The sequence below is a fragment of the Hordeum vulgare genome, chromosome 1H, assembly GCF_904849725.1.
Source record: "Hordeum vulgare subsp. vulgare chromosome 1H, MorexV3_pseudomolecules_assembly, whole genome shotgun sequence".
Lineage (NCBI taxonomy): Eukaryota > Viridiplantae > Streptophyta > Magnoliopsida > Poales > Poaceae > Hordeum > Hordeum vulgare.
Genome location: NC_058518.1, coordinates 229,821,170 through 229,833,696, shown reverse-complemented (window position 1 = coordinate 229,833,696; position 12,527 = coordinate 229,821,170).

Here is a 12,527-nt window from a genome sequence, read left to right as displayed (position 1 = left end):
TGACAATATAGGCTCTTTGCCGTCTGCCAGCTGATGGCAAAGGCCTTTGCCATCAGCTGACCGACGGCAAAGGTGTCACATGGAACCCAACTGTGCTCCCTGGGTGTCCATACTTTACTGTCTACTTCCTGGGGGGCAGACGGCAAATAAGAGGGCACACAGGAGGGGGGGAGGGGTAGGCAGACGACAAAGAGTGGAGGGGGGGAGGAGGTGGAGGCAGACGACAAAGAGTGGAGGTGGAGGCAGACGACAAAGAGTGGAGGTAGAGGCAGACGGCAAAGAGTGGAGGGGGGAGGAGGTGGAGGCAGACGGCACAGAAGAGGGCAAGGCAGACGGCAAAGCCTCCATTAGCCCCTAACGGAGGCAACGCCTTTCGGCTGCCGTCTCGACATCTTTGCCGACTGCTCTTATGAAAAGCTGACGGCAAAGCTCTTTGTCGTCCGCTTCGGTGAGGCTGACGGCAAAGAAGCTACAATGTCGTCGTAGGCTGACGCATAATTTTTGCCGACGGGAATTTTCTTTGCCGTCTGTGTATTACTCTTTGCCGTCGGTGGATTACTCTTTGTCGTCTGTGATGGCAGACGGCAAAGAAGATAATTCCTGTAGTGATATATATCCTTGAGTCGATAATCCAATACACCTAGTTTATCACTTACCGGAAAACATGGCATATGATCGAGATTATGGGATTAAAGCCAAATTACTGTGAAACATGTAGACTTGCTTAACACCAACACTTTATTAGGTTCGCCTATTGAATCCAAATCTCATGTGTGACGATAATTCCGACTCATTTCTCCAAGTCATCATTATAACATCATCAATCCCTGACTACTACTTGACAAAGTTAATTTATTATACCACCAAGAGTTTCGACTTGTGACCCCAATTATCCCACTAAATCCAATTTACTCGAAGGAGAAGTAAGTTAATGTACTTTATCAACTTTGATCCACCAAGTCTTCCTACCAAAATGAAAGTCTGGTAATCCACAAAATGATCTCACTTGTTTCCTCAAGATATATATGGTAACCACATCAAATTATTTGCCCACTAATCACATATACTCCAACGGTATCTTCTATGGCATCAAGGTTCTGGTGCTAGCTTAAGAATGAAAGATGTTTGTTCACTATGATCGATCGTTCTATAATGAACCATGAACTAAGTGGGTGTATTAGAGCTCATCGGTTGCTCCGGCAAATCCGCCTACTAAACACGTGATCAGAGGTTTGAGATGGGGTAGCTTGTGAGGTCTAGGTCGGTCTAGGGAGGGGTTTCCAATCTTGAGGGAAAAGCGTAAATCTACAAGGTTGCGTATGGTTGAGTATGTTGTAGTTAAAGTCTTCAGTGCTAGTTTTCTATCGAGGTGGATCCTTGGTGCATCTTGTCTTGCTGGTCTTCAGTTGAAGAGATGGGGAGAGGGAAACTAGCATAGAGGGGAGTGCCTAAGGGGGTGGTATAGTGCAAGTGCAATCAAACAAGTGCCGAAAAGGCCGAACACAAACATTAAGATGAGGTAGGTGATATAGTCACGTACTTGTTGCCTAGGGCAAAAGTGTGACTTATATCAAAACAAAAGAAAGCAAAAATAGACAACACACAACATTGTTCCATTCGAACCATCACACGGACTCAACTTTGCATAAGGGATACACGACTTATCCTGCCCTAGGGGTTCTCGGAATCAATAGTCATTCTTGCTTTGTGTCTTGAAGAGAAAGACTTCTAGTCTTCTGGGTCCTCCTAGGTGTCGCTAAGTCTCTTGTTGTTGCTCTATGAAATGATCTGAGTTGAGATGGAAAGAGTTCTTGACAGCTTCTCATTTGGTTAGATGCCGACGAAGGTCGTTCCTCATGTCTGTCGTTGACAGGGTCTTCTGTTGTCTTCGTAATCATGTCAATGTCTTCTTGTCTCCCAAGGCGTCAAGAGTCCCAACTGGACAATCCTTTATGAAGTGACATGGACAAGGCATGATAGAGTTCCGACCTGTCGGTTATGTTGGCGGCAACATCGACACCAATAGCGGGGGATGAAGAGAACCATTTCCCTCCTCACTATGTTGAGGCGAATCAAATGGCGAGACTCTCATCCACTGGTGGTTACGATAAGGACAGGGTCACTCTATTAGTGATGCATATCATGATCTTTTATATCTTATGTCATGATCATCATAGGCCAAGGTTGTATCAATCTGGGGTAGTGTCGAGGGTGCCACCATCTTCTGAGTCTTGATGTCCTCATTCCTCGAGAAGGTTGATACTGTTGGTGTTGTCTTCTCATAGCGTTGCCAACCTTGTCTTCCAAATATGTGGGTGATCGCTTGGCAAGGTCGCTTTCTTTTCAAGTTACCCACCAGGATTTCAAGGAATCCAATGATCAAGGGTATGAGGGTGTTAGCGGCCATTTGCAAGTTTTGAAAAAGTAGATGAGGAGAGTCAAGAGAATAAGGGTGGAAGTGCTAAGGCAAAACCTTCGCTCTATTTGAAAACTTAGAAGAAGTGAGAAATAGAGGTTTGTAAGTATTTCTAAGGGTGTGGAAAATAGTTTTATCCTAGCTAACGTCCATGCTAACTAAGGGCTTCCTACAGTCAGGATGGCTCTAATACCAGCTTTGTGGGGACCCCGACTCATAAGTCGTGATCACCGAATGTACGTGCACAGTGATCCCATAGATCAATGCTCGCTGAACACATAGAAACTAAATAACAACAATCTTACATCCATTACATACCATTTTACTCAAATATGGCCTTTATGGCCAAGTCTTCATCTATTTCCAGCGGAAATCTTCAACGATAGTGTGAACCCAAGTCATCTATGTTAACCCTATAGGTGTTCTAACTGGGATGCGTCCTAGCTCACACGCACCTCACCAAGTACTCTTCATCGTATCATGTTCTTTCATGCGTGGCCAATAAAATAACCAGTGGCAAGCCAATGAGTAATTTGAATGTACTCGCTAGGAACCCATGTTACGAACGAGGCAATAAACAATGCATGATACAACACTAAGTAGGTAAGTTGCGGAAAGCTAATTTTGAGTGCAATGACATGTTTAAATCAAGTTGTAAAGGCATGCATCAACATGTTTCAGATATCCATGTGAACAAGTTACAGATATCAATATAAGCAGGGGTTGGACATCTCATGTTCGATCACAATGTTAAGTCAACTAACTTAACTCATGTATCATCTTCCTCACACACACACCATGTTTTGTGAAAACAGCTGGATGTAGTTTAAGCAGGACCACCAACTGTCCAAGACCGCGGGCACGGCTATTCGAATAGTTTTACACTCTACACTGATTGCGCGCTTTACCCACAAGCCTCGGGAAACTTCCGTGTCAACCACTACTCGTGGTATATTACATATCCGAGGTAAGGACCCAAACGATGCCTTTCCCCTAGCGACACTAAACAAAAATTCCAATCATTGGCCCACGTCCTCATGATATACATCATATTAGACTCGCTCAAGATCGTTCCATCCCTAAGGGGACGCAACGGTGTTCCCGGTGTGTGTGAAAACAACACATGGTCACCCTACCTGGCACGACCCCGTATCGAGAGGGTGACTATGTCCCTCCCGCCACTAGTAATGCGGGCTCTCTGCTAGCATCGACCAAAGTAATCAACAAAGCCCCATCCCATATAGGAGTATTGTGGTTGCACATATATAGTTGGGACAATCAGCAGACCTTAAATCTAATCTGTTTTCAAAAAAATCCATGCAACTTGCCCCGGTACACCACTCCTTTCTCAATTTGTTACCTAGCTCAACATTATCTCCCTCGGGCATTAGTGGCACCCCCAGGGTTTTCAAAAATTCTTTGAAATCATTTGCTTTCCGACACCATGCATTTTCCCATCCCACTTGGGTAGCAACTACTTAGCATCCTAACTACTTCCCACCCGCACAACCCTCATAGGAAGGTAGGGTCATGTTCAATGCAAGTATCAACAAAGAAAGTAACAAAGGTAACCCAGCACAGTGGTCACGAATTCATCATGATTCAATGCAACAAAATAAAGTGATATATGCCATGCATAAAATGGTTTCTTAGGCATGGTCAAAGGGCTGCTAGCCTGGCTCAGCAAAGTCTTCGAGGTCTTCTCACGCTTCTCGTCTAACTGTGAGCACTCCATCTACTCCATCAACTACCGTCGGAAATAACCATAATAATAAATACAACAAGCAGAGAAATAAATCTGCTCTATAAATAGAACTTTATTTTTCTAGGACATCTCTCGTCATAAGAAAAATTCCTAAAGTGGTTCTACTAGAGTTGGTCAATGAGGCTTTTTGAATGGTGGAAATGGAGGAAATGATGATCCTATAAAAAGTCTAAAAAACATTTTTTATAAAAATACATGATGTAGATATTAATTATAGAATGATTTCAAAAGAATTTAGAAAGTGGTTTCAGTGGATTTGAAGTTGGGATGAATTGTCTAGGGTTATTCTAAGTTGGAAATAATGAAAAGGGAGATATTTATTGGATACAACACATACTAGACATGGCAAAAAGGTTATCCATGGATATACAAATAGTTTGTGGTTTTGTAGTCATCTAGGAATTTGAATCAATCCATTTGGAGTTTATTTGATCTCTGTAGGGATTTTTGCAAAGGGCCTTTAGAAGGTTCCAATTTCAGTTTAAATTTGAATAGGGCATAATCTTGTGGTGAAAATTATGGAAGTTATGGAAAATTTTAGCTCACAGTTTTAGAAGATTATAGGAATTTGAATCATTAAATTTGGATGTCAAATGAATTCTTTATGAAATTTTGAACCTGTCTGAATTAAAGAAAAAGAGAAAAAAACATTTACCAAATGGGCTAAGCGGCACACCACGCGCAAGTAAGTAGCTTGGCCAGCCGAATGGCTCGGCTAGGCGTGTGTGTTAGAGCATATTTCTCCATGTGTGCTTTTGGTAATTGATGACAATCCCTATGGACTAATGGTTGCCATAAGTTATATGTGTAGGATTTTTCCATAGGTACTTCTTGAAGTCCATCTGTTGGTTTCAAGGAGTTTATATAATGACAAATGTGAATTCAGGGTATTATCCAAAGAATGGTCATAAGGACACAAGGTTGATCAAGACTAAGTCAAAGAATAAATCAAGTGTCACACCCTGTTTTTCATCACAAGTATTTTATGTTGCAAAAATCAGAGCTCATTAAAACTTTTTCAAATAATGTTGTGAGTGCAATGTAAGCCCTTGTATGAGTGAATGCTTGCTTGTTTGATGACTCAAACCCATGAAACACTTATTTTTTTGCTCTCTTCAAAAACCCTTTTTCCTTTATATCAAGATCACCTTCATCATGTTGGGATACACTACTAGCTCATGAAGCCAAGTGGCACTTCCAACCAAAGTTGGTGATCTGCTCCAAATATTATTTTCATTCATTAAAAACATTAATTGGTGATTTAAAATATTATTTTCCTATTTTATATTTATGTCTGTTTCTAAGGCCAGGAATGATATTCCCACAAGGAAAATTGCTTTCCTGCCTTAGAAAATTCTGAGTAAATTCATGGAAGCTCAGAAGGACATATATTTTCCATATATAAGATTTGCAACCCTATTTTATATTAATATTATTTGAGTAAAACCCTGAAAACCATTTCTGTCTGTTTTAGATTTTTGAGATGTTTCCAAAGGAAATGATCTCAATAATTTCCCATAAAATTACAGGACCCCTCCCTAGTCATATTAGGTGCACACATAAAATGTCACCTTGATCCAAGGTGGGGAAGTGCACCTAATGAGCCCAAAACCCTCTTTGTCCAGAAAAGAGTTGGAACAACTCGACATTGCAAAATTTCTCCAATGGAGCTGAAACTTTGCAGAGGTGTTAGACACCCCAAATGAGGACTCCACACCAAAGATGGGATTTGTGAGACTCTGATTGGCCACACTTCCTTTGTAAAGGACAGTACTGGTCATTTTGAAGCATTTCCAAGTTTACAAAGCCAAACTTGTTCAATGGAGCTCAAATTTGGTGAAACCCCATGTTTTTACCCCAAGACCAAACCTGTTAAGTTCTAGTTCCAGTGGTGGAGTGGAAGCACCCCAAACCACTGTCGAACACCTTTTGACAGGAAGGTAAAAACCCTCCTAGCCACTGTTTTACCCAATGGCAAGGCCCCAAACTCGGTGAGTTAGAGCCCCAGAACACCCTGAGCACCCAGTCAACCAGCCCCTCCCCAACTCCAAGCACTAGTGACAAGAACTTCAATTTGAGCCGCAGGGTAGTACTGGCAACACTAGTGTTCCTTGCCTCCTTTGACCAGCTCGTGCTCCCACTAACACACAATGGCTAGGCACACTCCCAGCAACACTCAGGACCTGAAGGACACGTCCCAAGTGCCCAGAGCATGCCAGCATGTCGTGGCATGCCAAAACTGCGCTCTGGGCGCGCTACAGAGAGCCTCCAGCAAGGGGACGTCGCCCCGGCTAGTTCCAGCCTCCCGAGTAGTGTCCAAACGCTCCCCCGACAACCAATTAGTGCAAAGCTACCCCCAGGGACCCTCTCCCCTAGCGCAAGAGCTCAGGCGACGCGTGCCCGCGCGCGCCCAACGCGGCCGAGCATGCACGGTCGCTGCTGCTCGACCCCAGTCACTTTCCCTCTGCGGCCGTTGCACCAGGAGGTCCTAAACCACGTCCCGAACCAATGGTTTCACGGCCAGGACCTCACTATGCACGCACGCGCGCCACGGTGAGTCACCGGCGCGCCCGAGTCGGGTCACCGTTGCTGGCCTATAAATAGGTCCCCCCGGCACCCCAGCACCCCCCAGGCAGCTTCAGCACAACCACTAGACTCCCCCTAGCCGCCCAATCGAGCTCGCAGAGCCCCGGTGCTCGAGATCGACCGAGGCCCCTCTGCCTCGAAGCTCCGGTCGATCTCCGGCTACACGCCGGCTCCTGCGCTGCCCGACCTTCCATTGCACTCCCCTTGACTCAAGGATCACTTCCCCCAACTTCCCCGAGCGAATCTGTGCCACTAGCCACTAGCTCGACGCCAACCTGAAACCTTTCCGCCATGGTCACCTCGTCGCCGGCGACCCAGACCACCTCCGGTGACGTCCCGACCACGAGCAAGTAGGCGGAGGAAGGAAGGACAACGGTAGCCTCGCCGGCGTCCGTCTCCACCTCTCTGGCTGGGGGTAGGAGAAGGACCCGACAGGTGGAGCTCACCTGTCGGTGTTCTGGGGCAGCCAGCGCGCGCAGCCGCTGACACTGACCCCACGGGCCCGTAGGTCAAGTTTGAAACTGGCCCGCGCGCGCTTGGTGGCCGGTCTGGTGGCTGGGCCGGCTGGGTCTTCCCCCTGGCCTTTTTCTTTTTATTTTTTTAACCTACAGCTTAAATGATTTTTATAAAAATATTTATCCAGTAGAAAAATATGATTCTTCCACCAACAATTTTCTAAAAATGTGTAGTAATTGATTCTGTAGTGTTTGACATTTTTCAAAAACAGAAATTGTTTTGGTATAATAAAATGATATTAAAAGCATTTGTTTGCTTCTGTTTTCTTTTAAATAAATATGCTTAGCTAATAAAAACCATAGGAAACATTTTCCAAAATAATAAACTGAATTTATTCAAACTTTGCAACATTTTTAAAAGCACCTTGTGATCTATTTTGGTGTGAGCTATTATTTATTTATTCCTTTCTCGGCGGTAGAGTTACCGAGTGACGGAGGATCCGGAGCGGAAGACCTCGAAGACCCCGGATACCTAGCTGACCAAGGCAAGCAGCCCTTTGACCATGACTTGATCATAAACATTGTTGCATGCTAGTATAGTTGGTATTTTCACGTTGCATGTGATCACGATGCTGGTTCATCATTGACGTGATGGCACCGGAGGATTTTTCCAAGCCCTTGCATGTTGATGATGTTATTCGCATGGCTCCTCGGAGCATGTGCATGATGAGCTGATCTTACCATCTATGAGGATCATGCTACTGTCACATTGACTAGTAGAGTAAGATCATTGCATTGAGCTTGACCCTACACCTTGAGGGTCATGGTAATACCATGTTGACAAGTAATGATAGAGCATATTATCATGAACATGATGATGAGTTAAATCAAAGAGTTTATGAAAACCCCGTCGGGTGCCACTAATGCCCGAGGGTGATGATGAGTTGGTGATCACTTTTGGTGAAGTGATGCACCGGTGTTTTTGTGTGAGTATGGTTTCGGAAATGGGATTAGATTTATGATGTGTCGACCGTCCCAACCTTACCAGTACGACCATGTTACCCCTTTATGGGACGGGGCCTTGTTGATTACTCTGGTCGGTACTAGCAAAGAGCCATATTACTAGTGGCGGGAGTGATCGGTGTCACTCTTGTGATGGGGTCGTGCCAGGTAGGACGACTATGCCATTATTATGAGTTCCAGGCACACCGTTGGTCCCCGCATGGTTGATACTGTCCAGAGTCGGTGCTCGTAAGACGTACAACATGTGGGCTGGGTACCAATCGAGTGGACCTCTTTGTCTAGTATCGTCAGGGGAAAGATGATGATCGGGTACTTACCTCGGGTATATGTGATATACCGCGAGTCGTGGATGACATGGAAGTTTCCCGTTTGTCGTGGGTCCGACGTACTACCTCTGCAGAGTCTCAAACTATTCGAATAGCCGTGTCCACGGTCAAGGACAGTTGGGTGGTGCTGCTTAAACTACGTCCAGCGTTTCCGCGTAAACCAAGAGTGTGTGTGTGTGGTGTTAAAAAGGTGTTGTTATAGAGATGATGATATGACCAAGTTCGGTGACTTGGCATATAGGGTAAACCCGGATGGTTTAGCCCTTGTTAATACATTGAGGTTATGACAAGTCCGATGACTTGGCATATAGGGTAAACCCGGATGGTTTAGCCCTTAGCATATATGTTGATATCTGTAACTTGTTCTTCAAGAGTAGTTCTTTAACTTGTTGCATATACCTGATCATTCCACCAAATTGCATTCCACCAAAGATACATGTTACTGTTATTCTTCACTATCGATGTTCATATCATGGACTGTTTGCAAGTACATTCAAAGTACTCATTGTCTTGCCACTGGTTATATTATTGACCTGACATGGAAGGACCGGAGTTTGGCGACGAGTACGCCGTCGGAGACGAACCTGCGATCTAGGACGCTTCCAAGTCAGAATGCCTGTCGGTGTAGGCTTCATGGCATGGGCACCGCTTAGCCCTTACGAGTTTCCGCTACTCGATGCATCTGTTTAATTGGCTTTAGGCCTCGCTCTTGAACCCAACCTTCTGGTCGTTCGATGTAATAATTTCGGTACTTGTATGTAAGACTCTATTATTCAGTATCTGTGTTCAGTGAACATTGATCCTTGGGGTCACTGGGCACGGCGAACTAGACTTGCTAGTCGGGTCCCCACAGAACTGGTATCAGAGCCATCCTCACTATAGGAAGCCTTAGATAGCATGGACGTTAGCCGAGAACTTTAGAACGCTAGCCTTGCACAAAACTTTTGCACATACAACCTTCTGACTTCTCTCCAATGCGTTGTAGATGGCTGCCGTACGTGAGACGCTTCTGGAGACCGGCTTTCCACTACTCCTGATGGATTGTCTCGAGAAGTGCCACGTATGTCGCACGCCCATCTTCCTCTACCACGAGCACTGGGTCAACGCCGACACTAAGGAATATCACGTGGACGTGATAGTGAAGGCCAATGACTCCCCGTCCAGTTGGTTCTTCGAAGGACCATAGACGGGAGAGCTGATGTTGGCAGTGGAGACGGCCGCACGAGAAGCGCTCGTGTGTCTCCGCAGCATCCTCCCTGAGATGGCTAATGAGCCTGTCACTCGTCACCTACCTTTCATTAAGGAAGGAGTGGATGGGAGTTGGACAATCACCCCAGCCACGGAGGATGGGATGCCATTAAAGTTTCAGACCTACTTCAGCCTCTCGTCGGACACACTGACGCACTTCCTGGTTAAGGAATCAGCCAAGCTTCGCCAAGAGCTGCACCTAGTCGAGGGCCTGCTCCACGTTGAGAAGATGCAGAACCGCAAGATAAAGAAGGCAGGCGCACCTGAAGGAAGGACAACTGTTGCTACTAGGGGTGGTGTGTTACCCATCCAGGCAGTCCCTCTTCGGAGTCGCCGCCTGACAGCGGAAGAGTACACTGAGATCTTCACCGCCTCGCCTAAGAGACGCCGTGATGTGCGGATTCTTTCTTCCACTCCTATAAAGGAAGAAGATGTTGATGAAGGCGAAGACAAAGATGAGGATCCTGTTGAATCCGCCTTTGAGACCGAGCAGTCCGGCACGTAGGATTTAGCGTAGGCAATCAGGAATACCCCGAGCATAGGTTATCCATGTATCCGTTTCTAATTTACGTATGTGTGCATGATGTAAGTCACCTATTGCCTTAGGCAGCCTGTAAGTGACTACATCACCTAGTTTTTATGAATACCATTTCCAGTCTGTCAAAAACTTTGGTTTTGAAAACTTGGCACATGCACGCATTGGACCCCCCTCTTACTAGGAGCGAATCCTTGTATTCCCGAGCAAGGTGGCATTTTGACCTGTCTATTTCTATGACAGGATGGTGAATGCAACCTGCAACAGCACCTTCGGCAACCCTGGCGCTGGCTCCTCAGGAACGCCGCAGGGAACCGAAGGAGGAGCTCACGCTGGAGGTCACCACGAGCAGCCTAGAGACCTTACGCCACCACCTCCTCCTGAGAACTTGACGATGGCTCAGTTCCTTCAAGCTCTTCAGGAGGAGCGTCAAGCCAGCAATGCCGCTATCCAGCAGCTGACTCAAGTCCTGGTGGACAACCCGCCGCGGAATGGGAATGGCGGTGGCCGCTCTACTCTTTCTGAGTTCATGCGGACTACGCCCCCCATATTCACGGAGACGACTGAACCACTAGACGCCGATGACTGGATCCGCACCATTGAAGACCTCCTTGCGCTGGTCAAGTGCACCGACGATCATGAGAAGGTCCTTTATGCTTCTCACTGTCTCGGAGGCACCGCCAGGGCATGGTGGGATGGATTCCAGATCATGCGGATAGGGAAAGTCATCACTTGGGTGATGTTCAAGGAAGGATTTCGTGCGGCTCACATTCCACCTGGACTGATGACCATTAAGAAGCGGGAATTCCGAGCCTTGAGGCAGGGCAGTGGAACTGTTAAGGAGTACCTGCAGAAGTTTAACCTCTTGTCGAGGTACGCGCCCGAAGATGTTAACACTGAGGCCGCTAAGGTGGAACGCTTCATGGAAGGGTTACAGCAGTCCCGGCAATACCAGCTGGTGGTTTGCGACTGCCAGACTTTCAGCGAGTTGGTTAACAAGGCCCTTATGCTTGAAGACAAGCGTCGTGCAATGGACGACACCCGCAAGCACAAACTGATAGGCAGTGGAGGACCCAGTAGCGCAACACCAAGACCATGGCTGTCAGCACCTGCAAGACCCAACTTTCAGCAGCAGCAGTACAAGCACCCGGTGTTCCGCCAGAATTATCAGCCTCAGCAGCAAGCCAAGCCAGTAGTCAACCCGCCGAACAACGGTGGAGTCAAGACCAACCCTCCGGGGCAGGTCACCTGCTTTGGGTGTGGTCATACCGGGCACTATTCCAGGCAGTGCCCCAACAAGAAGCCCGGCGCACCGCGTCCCAATGCACCCAACCCTGGTCAAGGTGCACCAGGAAGGAACCAGGCCCCCCGCAACCCGCAGTTCAATGGCAGGGGCCGGATCAATCACATCACTGCAGAAGAGGCGCAGGAAGACCCGGACTGCATTCTGGGTACGTTCCTCATCAACTCAACTCCAGCAACAGTGTTGTTTTATTGTGGTGCCTCGCATTCTTTTGTTACTCAAAGGTTTGCGGAGAAGTGTGGTTTAAAACCCACTCTACTCCGTGGGCAAATGGCAATTCAAACCCCGGGAGCAGTTTTGAGGACCAACCTAGGGTGTAGAAGGGTCGAGATAGTTATCAATGGAACGAGTTTCTTGGCAGACCTCATTGTGCTTAAATCGCAACGTGTAGAAGTAATCCTCGGCATGGATTGGTTGGCCAAGCACCAGAGTCTTTTGGACTGTGCCAACAGGGCCATTACCATGACAAGCAACCAAGGGGTCAAGGTCAAGTTTGTCTCTGAGCCAGTATCGGCTCAAGTGCCTCGAGTCAACAGTCTATCCGAGGTAGAGCTTGATCAAGTGCCTGTAGTCTGTGAATACCCGGACGTCTTTCCTGACGAGCTACCCGGAATGCCTCCTGACCGAGACATCGAGCTCATCATCGAGCTCATGCCCGGATCAAGGCCTATATATAAAAAGCCGTACAGGATGGGTTCCAAAGAGCTGGCTGAGCTGAAGAAGCAGCTGGATGAGCAACTCAGGAAAGGGTTCATCCGTCCGAGTGCATCACCTTGGGGATCACCTGTTCTATTTGTTTCAAAGAAGGATGGTACCATTCGACTCTGGTCAATTACCGTTCTCTTAATGAAGTCACAATTAAGAACAAGT